This window comes from Mauremys mutica, chromosome 12, assembly GCF_020497125.1.
Source record: "Mauremys mutica isolate MM-2020 ecotype Southern chromosome 12, ASM2049712v1, whole genome shotgun sequence".
Taxonomy (NCBI): domain Eukaryota; kingdom Metazoa; phylum Chordata; order Testudines; family Geoemydidae; genus Mauremys; species Mauremys mutica.
The window spans coordinates 72,379,026-72,392,835 of NC_059083.1; the positions used below are offsets into that span (position 1 = coordinate 72,379,026).

General features: G+C 44.2%; 2 long non-coding RNA genes across 2 annotated transcripts in view; one reads left to right on the plus strand and one right to left on the minus strand.

The window, feature by feature from the left end:
* LOC123346471 overlaps positions 1-13,810 on the plus strand; it is a 247,359-nt gene that overhangs the window by 69,549 nt on the left and 164,000 nt on the right. The window lies entirely within an intron of this gene.
* LOC123346469 lies at positions 1,823-5,895 on the minus strand. The gene is made up of 3 exons (XR_006572994.1): positions 5,738-5,895; positions 3,666-3,744; positions 1,823-2,080 (listed from the first exon to the last, which is right to left on the minus strand). It is a non-coding gene; the product is annotated as an uncharacterized LOC123346469 (long non-coding RNA).

A 13,810-nucleotide genomic window follows, 5' to 3' on the forward strand; every position in this document is an offset into this window, starting at 1 on the left:
GTGTAGACGTACCCTGAGTGTCTGCTCTATTGCCTGAGCGGCTCTCGTACGGCCACAGCACTGCTTTCTGTCTGCCTCCGGTTTTCACACAGCCCTGTGGATCTCTAAGGAGCTAGCTGTGTTCAGGCTGAAGTCTGCACAAGAGTTGAACTGAGGGACGGTTCTGATGGCTCCGAGCACGGTTCTGGATATTGGCTTAGGGCAGCTGGAGCACTCTTTCAGATTGCTATTCTCTGTGCATTGTAATCTTCACTCCTCTAGGCTGTTTTTTCCGTGGAGATCCGAGCTGGACACACGGCATGTCTTCTGTGAGGCTGCCCTGCTTTGGAATGCATGCTGCTTGCCTTGGAAGAAGGTGCTGGAGCTCACGTGTGGGTGCACACCCAGGGCTGGTGGCTCCTGGGGGCACCCGAAGGGGTCTTCATTCCTCATCAGCAAACAAGTTGAGGGGAAGCCTGAGCCTAGTCCCCCAAGGGAGTGTCTAGCAAGTGCCAGGCTAACATTTGATCTCTGACATCTAGCCTCATGATGGCCCCTCAGCTTGTGCAATCTTTCCAGCACCCATGCTCTTGGGATCCTCTTGGAGCCTCTTGTTACAATTCTGCCATCACACTGAGTATTTGCCATCCCTTAGGATTGAGATGGGAATACCACCTCTTTGGCTATAACTAAACCATCCCGGCCAGAGACAACCTATCCTCACACCTCCCCACAAAGGCATCTGAAACCCAATGTATTGGAATGGGCTGAATCATACACATACTCTCTAAACATTGTCTTCACTGCTTCCTCTTGAAACTACATAAGTCAAACACTGTGCTATAGTAGCCACATACTCTGGGCCTGATTCTCCTCTCACACGGGTGTAAACTGGAAGGAACTTCGATGTAATTCCACTGACCTCTGTGGTGTGAACTGGCATCAGTGAAGCTTGCTCGACAGACAAAGCTGCACACGTTTAACTATATATATGCGGCTAAAGAGGAGTAACTTTGTGTGTGAGCACTCTGATATTATTTCAGACCTAGCTTACAGCCACGTAGTTTGTACATGTAATTTACAATAATGAGCTAAACCATATATCAGTTTAAATTGAGTTTGTAAGAATATTCACACAGGGGTTTGCATCAGTTTAACCAAATCAGAACCTAAACTGATTTAACTTAAACTGGTGTAACTTCTATGTATAGACAAGCCCTGAGATTTGCATTAGGCCTGAAGGATTCATTAACTGGCACCTGTGAGCACAAATTGCCTGTCAATCTATTTATCTCTATTATGAATGGGATAATTCCTATGAAAAATAAAGACTGTTCTCTCGTTATTAGTTCTGAAAAGTAGTTTCAAGTGCACTCAATGGCAGGCCAATTCCCAAAGCTGGGCAGATTGCCAGATTGGTCCATCCATCTCTTACCAAAAAAAAACATATTTCCTATTGTACTTGAGTGAAGTCATTAACCAAGCTCACAATGGTTTGTACAGATGAATTATCTCTAAAAATTGTTTACCCTTTAATCTCTTAATTCTGTTCTTTTAAACTGCCACTTTATAGATTGCTGGTAAATATCACAGTTGAAGTGCACTACTACAGAGAGTGAATTTGAATAATTACATCCTTGCTTATGTATAAGTAGAACATAATAAATATTTACCAATCAGGACCCTTTTCAGACATCACCATGTAATTCTGTGCATGGGAGGCAGAGTTCTGCTAATTTCATTTTGTATTCCAGTGAGGATATTTAAAAAAAGAAATGAAAGTGTTTTCAATATTGATGATTATTCACAATTTAGTTAGTTTATTATAAATACACTGAAATGCATTTGAACCCATTAATGAGGCTTCTTGGATAATATCTGGTACAGTATTGACTATATAGATTTTTGTTACATTCTGGTAGTAGGTGGAGTAGATAATATGCAGGCATGGATCTTGATCTTGTAAATAGTGCCAACCAGGCAGACCCAACATACGCACCACAGCTGGGAAGAAAATAGAGCGCTGAACTTAGTAATGGGTTCTAGCCTGGCATCTGCCACTTACTAATGGTGTCCGCAGGGCTGGTTGCAGTCTGTTTTTCTGTAAGAAAATGTCAGTTTGTCAAAAGCAACATTTCATGGAAATGACAAAAATTAATTTCAAAATGAAAATTGAAACAAAACATTCTGATTTTCTGTTTCAAAACTACTTTCCTTTGCTAAATATATATATAGAGAGAGCTGGAACAAACTTTTTGATTGACCAAAAACATTGGTGGCTTTTTCTTATTTCGGTTTGTAGAAAAATTCAAATTTTTGGTTTGTTTATTTTTGTTCTGTTCCAAGACATTTCAAAATCACAAAAGCTCCCCCAGAAACAAACAGGAACAAAAAAAAATCCAGTGCCCTGGGTGCTCTCAGGCAAGTCATATTGTCTGTTTCCCCATCTTTAAACCTGATTTAAGAATGATGCATTTTCCCCTTTGTAAAGGACTTTGAGTCCTCTGGATTGAATAGCATGGGATATGGGCTAGGTATAAGTATTATTTTAATTCATTGTTTATCCATGAAAAGATTTTAAAAATCAGCTTTTAAATTAAACCCTCAAGGTCTCATCTTTTAAATGTTACCCCGATTTTTTTTTTAAATCTAGTACTCTACAGTAAGTACTTGAAAACTGACAGATAACTTAATAAATGGTAGGGCTGAATTATGTCTCCTAAAAGTTTAAGCTAGGCGGTACAGGAGATGCAACACTTAGGCAATGGTGTCTGTAAGGAATTATGCCTTTGTAAAGTGGGAAGGCGCTGGCCTTCGGAAATATGTAGCCAGCATTCCCCCTTGCACTGTTCAGCTTTACTCCACCCAGACAGTCTCCTCTGGGTCTAGCTACCACTGTTAGCATTAGCTGTCCCCTATATCCTCGATTTCCTGCACTCTTTCCACCCCTTTTTGTGTAGTGGTTCTGCAGGAGCTGTTATTTGGCTGGTTGGGGTTTTTTGGATAGAGCTAAACAGCTACCAGAGGGTGGGGGTGGTGGGGGGGGATAAATCTCAAGTATTTGCTGGAATTTAAAACGAACTTGCTCTGATGACATTTCTTGCCCTCTTTTTAGCATTTACTTTCTCTGAATGTTCAAGTGATCACATTTTATTCTTGTGAACACCCCCGGAAAGCAAATTCCCTGGTGTGTCACTGTAATATTTGCCTAGTATACAGGATAGGGCAGTGACTGATGCAGCAGTGGGGCAGGGCTAACATCCTCAGAACTTTACCTCCTCTTTCCTTTGTGTTTTATCCTTGGAATCCTCCTGGCTGCACCCAGAGGCTGTTCAGTGCAATCTGCCACCCTAGGCAAAACTTGAGTGTGATGCCATCCCCACCGTGACCCTCGTTCAGTTAGGTTGAAGGCTGACAAGGCAGTTCCCGGCCTGAGCTGCAGAGGCCGCTGGGCCCAAGGGACAGACCCTGCAGGAAGGGAACAGCTGGGTCCGGGCAGGATGTAAGTCCCTCCAGCCTCTGCCCTAGGTCCTGGAAGTATCTGAGATCCTCCCTGGATGGGTGATACCCCCTGATGGAGCCATGCTTCCCAATGGTCCTTTCTGTGTCATCCCCAATTGCCCATCCCCAGCTGCAATTCCTGGCAATACAGGAAAAGAAAAAACCCAATCGCAATTTGCAAATACCTTCTGTAGACTTCAAAATTGAGAGCTTTTACATTTCATCTGGACAATGGAATAGAAGGCTGCTGTTTTTCTGGGTTTTCTGGAATAAAGATTTACATGTATTAAGGTTTAACGGCCTGCAGAGTTTCACTTTAAAAATTAAATCATGTTTACGTTATAAGGGCACATAACAGCCGTGAACACTAATGCTTTATGTTTCTGCAGTTTAAGTGCCAGCCAGCAAAAAACAGAAGCATGGAGTTTGCAGTCCCCATTGAGCAACCCAGTCATTTTTCAGCTCTTGGCTTTCTCGCTCATTTATTAAGAAGAAAATCACTTTGGGTCTCAGACTTTGAACATGGCATTTCGGCTTATTTACAATGGTAGCACAAGTATAATTGCATAGTTACCCAGTAGTGTACAGAACGTTAGCCTTGGCATACTCTTCTGTCTTTCTGAAGGTGAAACTGATGCTTTGTCTATATTAGAGAAATTTACTGTTCTAAGAAATGATTGCAATATATTTCACACCTGCATGCGGAAATGAGTAGACTAGGCTTACCTCAGATTTAATATCTGGTTCCTTCTCAACTGGTTTAATGCTTGTTGAATAATGGTTCAATTGGTCTTCCCACTAACCTCCAGTGCACAGGTAGCCTTAAAAAATCTCCCCATATCCACTGTTTCTGGGAACTGGGGCAGATACCTTGAGGGTATTGCACTGGCCATGATTTAGAACAGCTCTATTGTACATAGGGGGGACAGATAGCTCAGTTGTTTGAGCACTGGCTTGCTAAACCTGGGGTTGTGAGTTCAATCCTTGAGGGGGCCACTTAGGGATCTGGGGCAAAAATCAGTACTTTGCCTTGCTAATGAAGGCAGGGGGCTGGACTCAATGACCTTTCAAGGTTCCTTCCAGTTCCAGGAGATAAGTATATCTCCTATTATTTATTATTATTTTTACATATAAATCTCAGCAGTTTTTAATCTGATTCAGAACGGCTATTGTGGATGTACTGAGTTGTTTGTGCGTGCGTTTAAACTGGTGCAATACACCTGATTCATTACAAATTGCTCAGTGATCTAGGGTAGACATAGCTTGAGAATGTATAATCAAAATGTGTGTGGGTTCTTCCATTTGGCATTTTCAAGTGGGGGCATGGCTGTCTAAACCCAAGATGTAGAAGAAAATCCTAGATATCTTAGGATATCAGTGGAGGTCTTGGATATTCATTCAGTGGCCCATTCCTTCAACTTTTCTTTCCTGTAGCTTCCCCTCATGCATAGCAACACTGCTGCATCGGGAGCCATGCTTCCAAAATTACCATTCCTGTCTGACCCCCATTCTCCCTGATACTAGACCAGGGATGGGCAAACTTTTTGGCCTGAGAGCCACATCTGGATATGGAAATTGTATGGCGGGCCGTGAATGCTCACAAAACGAGGGGTTGGGATCTGGGAAAGGGTGATGGCTCTGGCTGGGGGTGCAGGCTCTGGGGTGGGGCCAGAAATGAGGAGTTCAGGGTGCAGGAGGGTGCTCTGGGCTGGGACCTAGGGGTTCGGTGGGCGGGATGGGAGGGGGATCAGGGCTGGGACAGGGAGTTGGGGCACGGGAGCGGGTCAGGGGTGCAGCTCTGGGTGGTGCTTACCTCAAGCAGCTCCCAGAATCAGCGCCATGTTCCCCCTCAGGCTCCTACGCAGAGGCACAGCCAGGCAACTCTGCACACTGCCCTGTCTGCAGGCGCCACCCCTGGCCAATGGGAGCTGCAGGGGCAGCGCTTGGGGTGGGGGCAGCATGCGGAGCCCCCTAGCTGCTCCACATGTAGGAGCCGGAGCGGGGACATGCTGCTGCTTCTGGGAGCTGTGTGGAGTGGGGCAAGCCCCAGACCTGCTCCATGGTGGGAGCTCAGAGGCCGGATTAAAATGTCTGGAGGGCCCGATGAGGCCCCCGGACCATAGTTTGCTCACCCAAGTACTATTGTCCCCCCCCTCATAATTTTTCTTCTTCTTTCTCCTTTTCTTTTGCTTCTGGGTGTCAAGAGTTTAAGATAAAACCTGGGTTATTGTTGCATTGGAATATGTTAATTTTTTACCATCCATCAGTTCTTGATTTGTAGAAAATTACAGAGATGTTTGAAGCTGAGGCTTCGCTAACCAGATCCCAGTGGCTCCATGGGTCCCCCATTTCCCTCTTTCAGTTTTTCCAGTTGTCACCAGATCCAACAGGGCTCTCTCCATTTGATACCTAGAACATTCCCTGACAGTTTGGAATTGACTGGATGTGGCATTCAAAAGTTACCTTGCTACTTCCAAACAGAAAAAAAAAATGCCACTCACTTGAATATAAGGGTCTCAAGCTCAACCAGTAAAGGGGTGGTGGGCTAATGGACAGGGCATGGGACTGAGACTCGGGGGACCTGTGCTCAATTTCAGCTCAGCCAGAAACTTCCTGTGTGATTTAGGGCAATTCTCTTACTTTAATCTGTGACCCACTTCCTTGTCTGTAAAATGGGAACAACCACAGGGGTACTACCAGGATAAAATCATGCTAATGATTATGGAGTGCTCAGATGCTATGGTGATGAAGGCTAAGAGAGTGCAAATTAATGCTGACTGAGTCCCCTTCCCTACTGTCAGTGTTCATCCCCACGTGGAGGGTGGCGTTCAGGAGCAAGAAAAGCCCTGGTACCCAGCTCGAGCACAATGGAAGGAATAGGAAGCAGTGCAGAGCCACAGGGCCACTGCCAAGATGGCTTCTGTGCATTCAGCAGCTTTCCTGAGGTCTGCCAGTTTGGGGCTGCCAAATCTAACTCCATGGTGGCACGTTCAGTTGTAAGAGCTAGGAGAAACCCTACTATGGAAACACCCAGATGTTGTTCCCACATCTAGGAGCATGGGGGGCCTTCATCATTAAACACAGAATACAAGGAGAGATCCCAAATTAAGGCAGGCCTTGTCTACAGTGCCCGGCAGTTCAGACTACGGTGGTGCGAACAGCCGCGCACACCAAAGTGATTCCCATTAATGTAGTTCAACAAGGACTAAACTAGGAACTTTTTAGTTCACACCCATGGCATCAACCTAAGGGAGTTACAGTGCAACACTTTGGTGTGCACTGCGATTCGTACTCTTGTGCTATGGGGCAGAGTAAACCTAGCCTGTGAATGGTCCTCCCTTTCTGTAGGGTCAAGTGATGATAACCAGCTGTTTTAGTGTAGCTTCTGCTATGTAGAATTTAGCAATAACGTGTAAGATATTTTTAGCCATGATTAGTAGGGTCCATTTGCTAACTTCATCTCATGTTAGCATGTTTAGATGACACAGTTACTTCTGCTTGATAAAGATCTACTAACTGCCCAAGAGAAAATACAATAGTTGTTCTGGATCTCTTAAGCTGGCAGACTATAAGTGAGAGGTGAGTTTCTGCCTGCTGTTCCCAAATGTGAAAAAAATCCGTCTTCGCTTTAAAGAGAAAACAAACTGAGCAACAGATGAGTGTAAAGCAGAAGAGTAAACACCAGCTTGTTAATCAGCTCTTGCATCTTAGATGCTGTGTTATTTAAGCAGGAATTGGCATACAGTTATTACAAAAAGAGAGACATTCTTAAAATGTCTTTTTTTCTAAGCATGGGCTTGATCCAGAACATTGGATCAAACACCCAGGGCCTAGGCGAGAGATCAGATTTTGATCTTGACCTAAAAGTACCATAGGGGCGCTAACTCAATAATGGGTTGAATGGCCCTCTGCGGTGCCTGATCCAGACTTTGGCACATTCACACACTAGGAATCTCTAATTATTCCTTAGTACTTGCAGGCTGCCATTCAGAGAGCAGAATTAAATGCAGATTGTTGCAGAGGAGAGACAAACATGCTATGAACTCTCTCATGAAGATTAACTTAATTCATTCTTGTTTGGATCGGGCGTGAAGGTGAGGTAGGTTATTTATTTCCTGTTTGGAAAAGCACAGTACCAGCAACTCCAAACATTCAAAAATCATGAGTCTGCCTCTCCCCACCCCCTCAGTCATGAGATTGGCTAAGAAATCTTTTTTTTTTAGAATAAGTGTTGGATTCTTTTGACTTACCTTCTGATTTCTGAGCCATCAGGCTGCACTTGCTTCACATTTTCAAGCCTTCCTCTGCAACTGCACTGTACAAATTTATATCTTTTGAAAAATAAAAGCTGAGATTCTCATAGATTGTCATGATTCCAGTAGCTGGGGATTTAAAATCATGGTAATATCACAATAATTGGCAACACAGAGATTGTCTGAGTCAGATTTCCCAATTCAAAATTGGCTTTCTTCATTTATTCTGCAATATTTGCGTAACAATTTGTTGTTTCATGAAACATTGCTGGATATCAGCAGGAAGCGAACAGGAAAAGGGAGTGAACCCAGATGAAATTGATTAATTCAAAACCTCAAAAAAAAAAAAGGTGGGTGGGGTGGGGGGAGGACAGAAGATATGGGTAAAGACTGCAAAACTATCTACGTTTTCATGCACTTCTCAGTCCAGATTTGCTTTTATTTGTTCTTCCATTGAGTGTAACTCATAAATAAACACAGTCACGCACACCTTTGTGTGATGCAGGAATATCTCATTGTATATTCTGCATCTCTGATAAGGGTGGCCTTTTAAGCCTTTAGAGCATCTTTGAATAGGCTGTCTGAGACTGCGGTAATGAATCAGGTCAATGTTTCAGTTGTATTTTGAAAGCTGCGCATGTATATTTAATATGTTCTAATATTTGATCTTTCGCATGTACGGCTCAGCTCTCATTTGATGCTTGACTCCATTAAAGCTCACGCTAGAAAGTAATTTGTGCTGAGATCAAGTTAATAATGTATACATTTTTCCAGTGAATCTTTTCTGAAAGTAATTCAGGACACTAAAGAGGAACACTAGCCTTCTTTTCATGTGTGCATTTTCTCCAAAACAATGAGCTGATGCCACCTGAGAGTCATTTCAAAACCAGTAAAGGGCTTTGTTCGCTAACAATTCACTCCAAGCATTGTTTCCTGCTGAAGCACTGTCCAAAACCAGGGTCTTTGCTGAACACGTGAGTCACAGAAGTCATAACGTCTCAATGGATATATCATCACTAGGGCATAAGCTCAGTCTGAGTAAATAGGGTGTGTTCTGCAGAGCAATTGTGGAAAACCTCAGGGCTGCAGTCATCTCTGTTTTTTTGTTTTTTGTCTCCCTTCCTGTAGAAAAGTTGACTCACTGCCGGTGAGTCCTCTCATGGCCAGGTGTGTCATACCAGTTCTTTCCTATCTAGCACCCTGTATCTATGGTTGGTCTGGTCCTGTGGTGGTCTGCCTCGTCTCGTTACTCAGCCCTCTGGCCAGTTCCCATTTTTGTTCTGGGTTAACTCCAACAGAACAAATAGTCAAGCATACTCACTGGAGGTTTTTGGCCCCCCAACTCTGGGCCCTGTGGTCCTTACAACCTCTCAATCCAAGGCTTTCAAAAGTCCTTATCTGCTTATAATCAGGGGATTCCTGTCTTGTTCCTTTGTGGCTGGTAGGGGAACCCCCACGCTCCCACTACACTGGGTTCCAGTCCAGGGACCGTATAACCAACACTCAAGGTCTGCTCTGTTAGACTCCTCACTGCTGCTTCCCTGGACTACTTCTTACCGTAGCCTGTCAGCAGGCCTCTCCCAGAACCTTTCTAAGAAGTTCACCCATCTTGCAGGACCAGGACTGACGGATATCCCCGGGAATCCCCCAACAAAATCCCAAACTACAAAATCACTTCTGCTCTCAGCAGGCTTGATCTTTCATCTCTCTTTGTTCCTCAGTAGAACATCTCCCAGATCCTGCCCTCTTGTCAGGGCTCACTGTGACATTACTCAGGGTACAATCTGGACTGATGGACAGCTGTATCTCCTCAATTCTCCAACCTGGAGTTCCTTTCACATTGCTTCATTGTGAGAGCATGTAAATCACTCCCAACTATACTATATGTGTGCTATAGCCAGCCACTCATGAAGTACACTGCAGGGCAACTCCAGAAAACTCCCAGTCCCAGACTTTCCCCCCCAAAAAATGTGTCTTACGCTGCCCAGCACGTACCCTCACTCATGGACAATACAAGCACATATAAAGTTAATCATTTATTAATAGAAAACGATATGCACAAATCTTGTTATCCCAAATGGAGTTTTCCAAACACTTCAATCCAAACACTCTGCTTTAGATATAACAATGAAACTAATTTATTAACTTCAGAAAGATGGATTTTAAGTGACTACAAGTAATGAGGCATATTAAATCAGAATTGGTTACAAAGAAATGAAAGGTAAAATGAAACTAACACCTAACTTAACAAGCTAAGTGAATATAAAGCAAAGATCTCTCTCACCACATGTTCCAGCTGTCTCACTGGCTGAACCTCTTTGAGTCAGAATCTCTCCCCCTAGTACAATACCGCTTCCTTTGTTCTTCAGGTGTCAATGCTGCTGGGAGCAAGGGAGCAATGATTTGGGGCATCTGTCCTTTCTCTTGCACAAGAATCATCTTCAGCTGATATTTCAGAAAATGTGTGTGGCCAGGAACCCTAAGCTGCTGCTTTGTCACAATGTAGATTTTTTTCCCCACTACCCTCTCTCCTGCCAAGAGTGGCCAGTTCATCAGGTGATGGTCGGTTTGATCCCATTTACACCTGGCTGAGGCATTGGCTAGCCCGTTTGTCTGTGGGGAACTTGTTTGTGACTGCCCTCCAGAACATGTTGGAACACGGCTCAGTAATATCACACTGTGGAATCTTATCTTTTTACATACAATAATGCCACACATATTTTACCAGGAGACTAATGATCAGCAAATCCTGAGCTTTGAAATGATACCTAACACAGTATGCTTTGTACAAAATTTAACATAGGCTTGTAAAAGGGGGGAACACAGGGGTGCAGTCTGTCACGCTCCCCATCACAGCTTGCTCCACCGGTGGCTGCTCTGTGTCTTTCCTGGTCTCTTGCTAGACTTTGCTACTCAGGAGAGGATCCTCTCAGCCATCTCTTCCCCAGTGCTTCGCCTCTGACCCTGCAGGCATCTCCACTCTCTAATGCCGGAGAAGGACTGCAGCATTCTTTCCTTCTCTCCATGCAGCCGCATTCTAATCTGTGCTTTCTTTAGAGTCACCACCCAGCCCTTTCCCAAGCTGGGCTTCATCTTTAAATAAGCCTCGCCCACACTCCAGGGGCACTCTCCAGATGTGTTCATTGGACTCTCAGCTCCATTTCAGAGGCCGGCTCACAGGGTTTCTCAGAACAAATGTTTGGATGGCCTTAGAGTGTGGTCACCAACCCTCGCTGGTGGCCGCTCTGAAAATTGTTCCAAACCCAAGCCCTGCTGCCACAGGCTGAAGCCCAGAGTCCGAGCCCAGGGTCTGAAGTCTGAAGCCTGCTGAGCACACACTGGCCCCATGTGTCTGCAGAGGTGCTGCCCGGAGCCCCCAGGAGGCTGCATGGTGCAGGCTGCTGATCCCCTGCTGGCCGTGCCAGTAAACGCCAAGACAGCCAGGAGCAACAGCTGGGCACTGCAGGAGGGGCCGCTGCTTTCTGCCCCCTCCACCCCAGGAGGCTGTCGTGGCCACAGAAAAATCCCATGTGGCACATGGGGCCAAGGTGGCCGCATTTGAGAAATGCTGAATGAATGGGAATAGCGTGAATTTGTACTGGAGACAGGTACGCAACTGTTGATGATCTCAGCTAATCAAGGTTAAGCACACATGCAGCCATTTTGATTTAGGAGCTTTCTGCTGAAAATTGGTCTTCCCATGTAACTCTTCGTATAACTCAGGGAAATATTAGACACCAGGGTCTGGACAGAGAATGGCAACCTGGAGAAGTTCGGATTAGAGTTTCTGCAGCTGCCACGCTCATTCAAATAATCAAAGCTCCAAGTGAATATGTGCACTTGGCAATCTATGTGTTGCAAAAACTCCATTATAACTGTGTTCAAAGTTACGCTACAAATCATCGCGAGTTACAGTTTTTTCTCCTTGAAAACAAGTTTTCCTTGAAACTTGCACATAAATTTTCTCAGACATCTGCAACATGTCCCTGCTGCTTCATCTTATTTTATTTCCAGCTCCTTTATTGAAAGTGTGCTAGCAGTCTTCACTTGCGTAACAACGTATGGCAGTTGGCAATATAGATATAGCCGTTATCCCCCTGCAAACAACTCTGATAGAGAAAGCACCAGGCAGTGAGCATTACAGGAAGCCAGAGCTGTATGTGCTGATGCCACTTACTTCATTTTCAATTCTTTTATTGAAAAAGCACCAAGCTTTTCGTTTTATTACAAGACCTGCCAGTTGGCAACGTAATTGGTGAAAACAAGTCTGCCCGAAAAAAAGCCTCAGCTAAGTAGAATCCACATGAGCAGGTGGGAATGTTGCACTCTGAAGACTCTAGTTTAAATTTCACAGTTTTTATGGAGAAGTTCTTAAGTGAGTGTTAAGGTTTTCTATAAGCGTTTTCAGTGTAATGGAGGATTTCTTTTTGCTCTATCAGAGGAATATGAAAGAGAGGAGAGGGAAAAAAGGACATGGACAGAGCCCAAACATCCAGTGATAGCAAGGGAAAAAAGCTCTTCTCCCATCTCTCCCATTTCTACCACTGCGACTTCATGCACGCCTTTGGCAGCTTGAGACCTAAGCAAGTTGCTTTTGTTGGAATCACTTCACCGTGGATTTTAGCCATGAGTTGAATGCGTGTTGCTCTCAGAGGGGGGAAAAGCATTAAGCAAGGCCTTAGGAAATTCCCCCTGGGGGTGAGAGTTTTGATGAAAGACTTTGTGTGCTTATGCTTTAATCTCGCAGCAACTAAGCGGCACTGTTCATTGGGTTCCACAGGCAAATGTGTCTAGCAGCCACTCCACTCATCTGCCGAATATTGTTTCTGGTTCATCCGTGCCATATATAAATCTTTCAGTGTCACCACAGTGGTTACAAATCACGGTTCAAAACAGAACACCTTCCATACAATGTCATGCAATCCTGGGGGAGGGGGAGAAATGATTGAAGACATGATTGCACTAGACACTCTGCTTTTCGCCACTGCTAAAGATGGAGATTCAGGGAGGTTACTTAAAAATATGAAAATCCAGGCATCACATTGTATCTTGCCACACTTTTTCCTCAGTGAGTTATTCCTACCAGGTGTCGCTGCCAGTGTGAAAGAAGGCTGGCAGGAGCTTTAGAAACAAGGATGAGATTTCGATATCCTAGATGCTGCCAAAAAAGGTTTGTGGTTCTGAGAGAAGGAAGGGGAGCGAAGTTCAAGAAAACAGAGCCAGCTCTCCTTTCTTTTTCCTCCCTCAGTAAAAAGGAAATCTCCTTTCTTTTATTTATTGTCCTGATTAGGAGATTTATGGACTTCGCTGGCTGACTTTGTCGGGTGTAGAATAGAGTTGGATGAATACTAGGAAAAATTGTTTGCAAATATTTTTTTGAATTCTTTTCACTTTTGGATTTGACCCTGCTTCACTTCCTATTAGTCTGGTGTTTTGTGAGCAATATTTTTTTCACGAAAAGTCGAGGAGATTGTGTTCATGTGAGCGTGTATGCATGACAAAAGTGCTTGGTAGATCTATGAAATGTTGTTCTGTGTGGGATGTAATAACACAGCTTAGCAGGAAATTTGTACCCAAAACCCTGGGCCAAAGGCCTGGCTCTAACCCAACTCATCAAATAAGAAAAGGGTATGTGAATGGACTCTTCTCTAATGCCATGGAGTTACTCAGAATGACTCCAGGATAACTAAGGTCAGAACTTGACACAGTTTATATATGTTGAGTGACATCTAGATTGAAGCAGTTTGGGAAAGACTTTTAAGGGGAGAAGCCGTGAACACAAATATAGTATGTTGCTGTACTGGCATCATCTAAGCTTTGGAAAGATGTGAAAAAAGCTTTCACGTAGCAAAAGACTGCTTCCTCTTCGAACTAGTCTAAAGTTAGGGTTGCGACACTTGGATAGACACAGATGGTTGGTAGAAGCAGATCACCTTGCAGCTCAGTGGGCTGAAAGAGAGAAACTCTATCCAAGGTACTTGTATACCCCCCCACAACCTCACAGTCTAATTGATGTATCCACAACGCCCTCTGTGAGACAAGGAAGTGGTCTTATTCCCATTTTGCAGCTAGGGTTC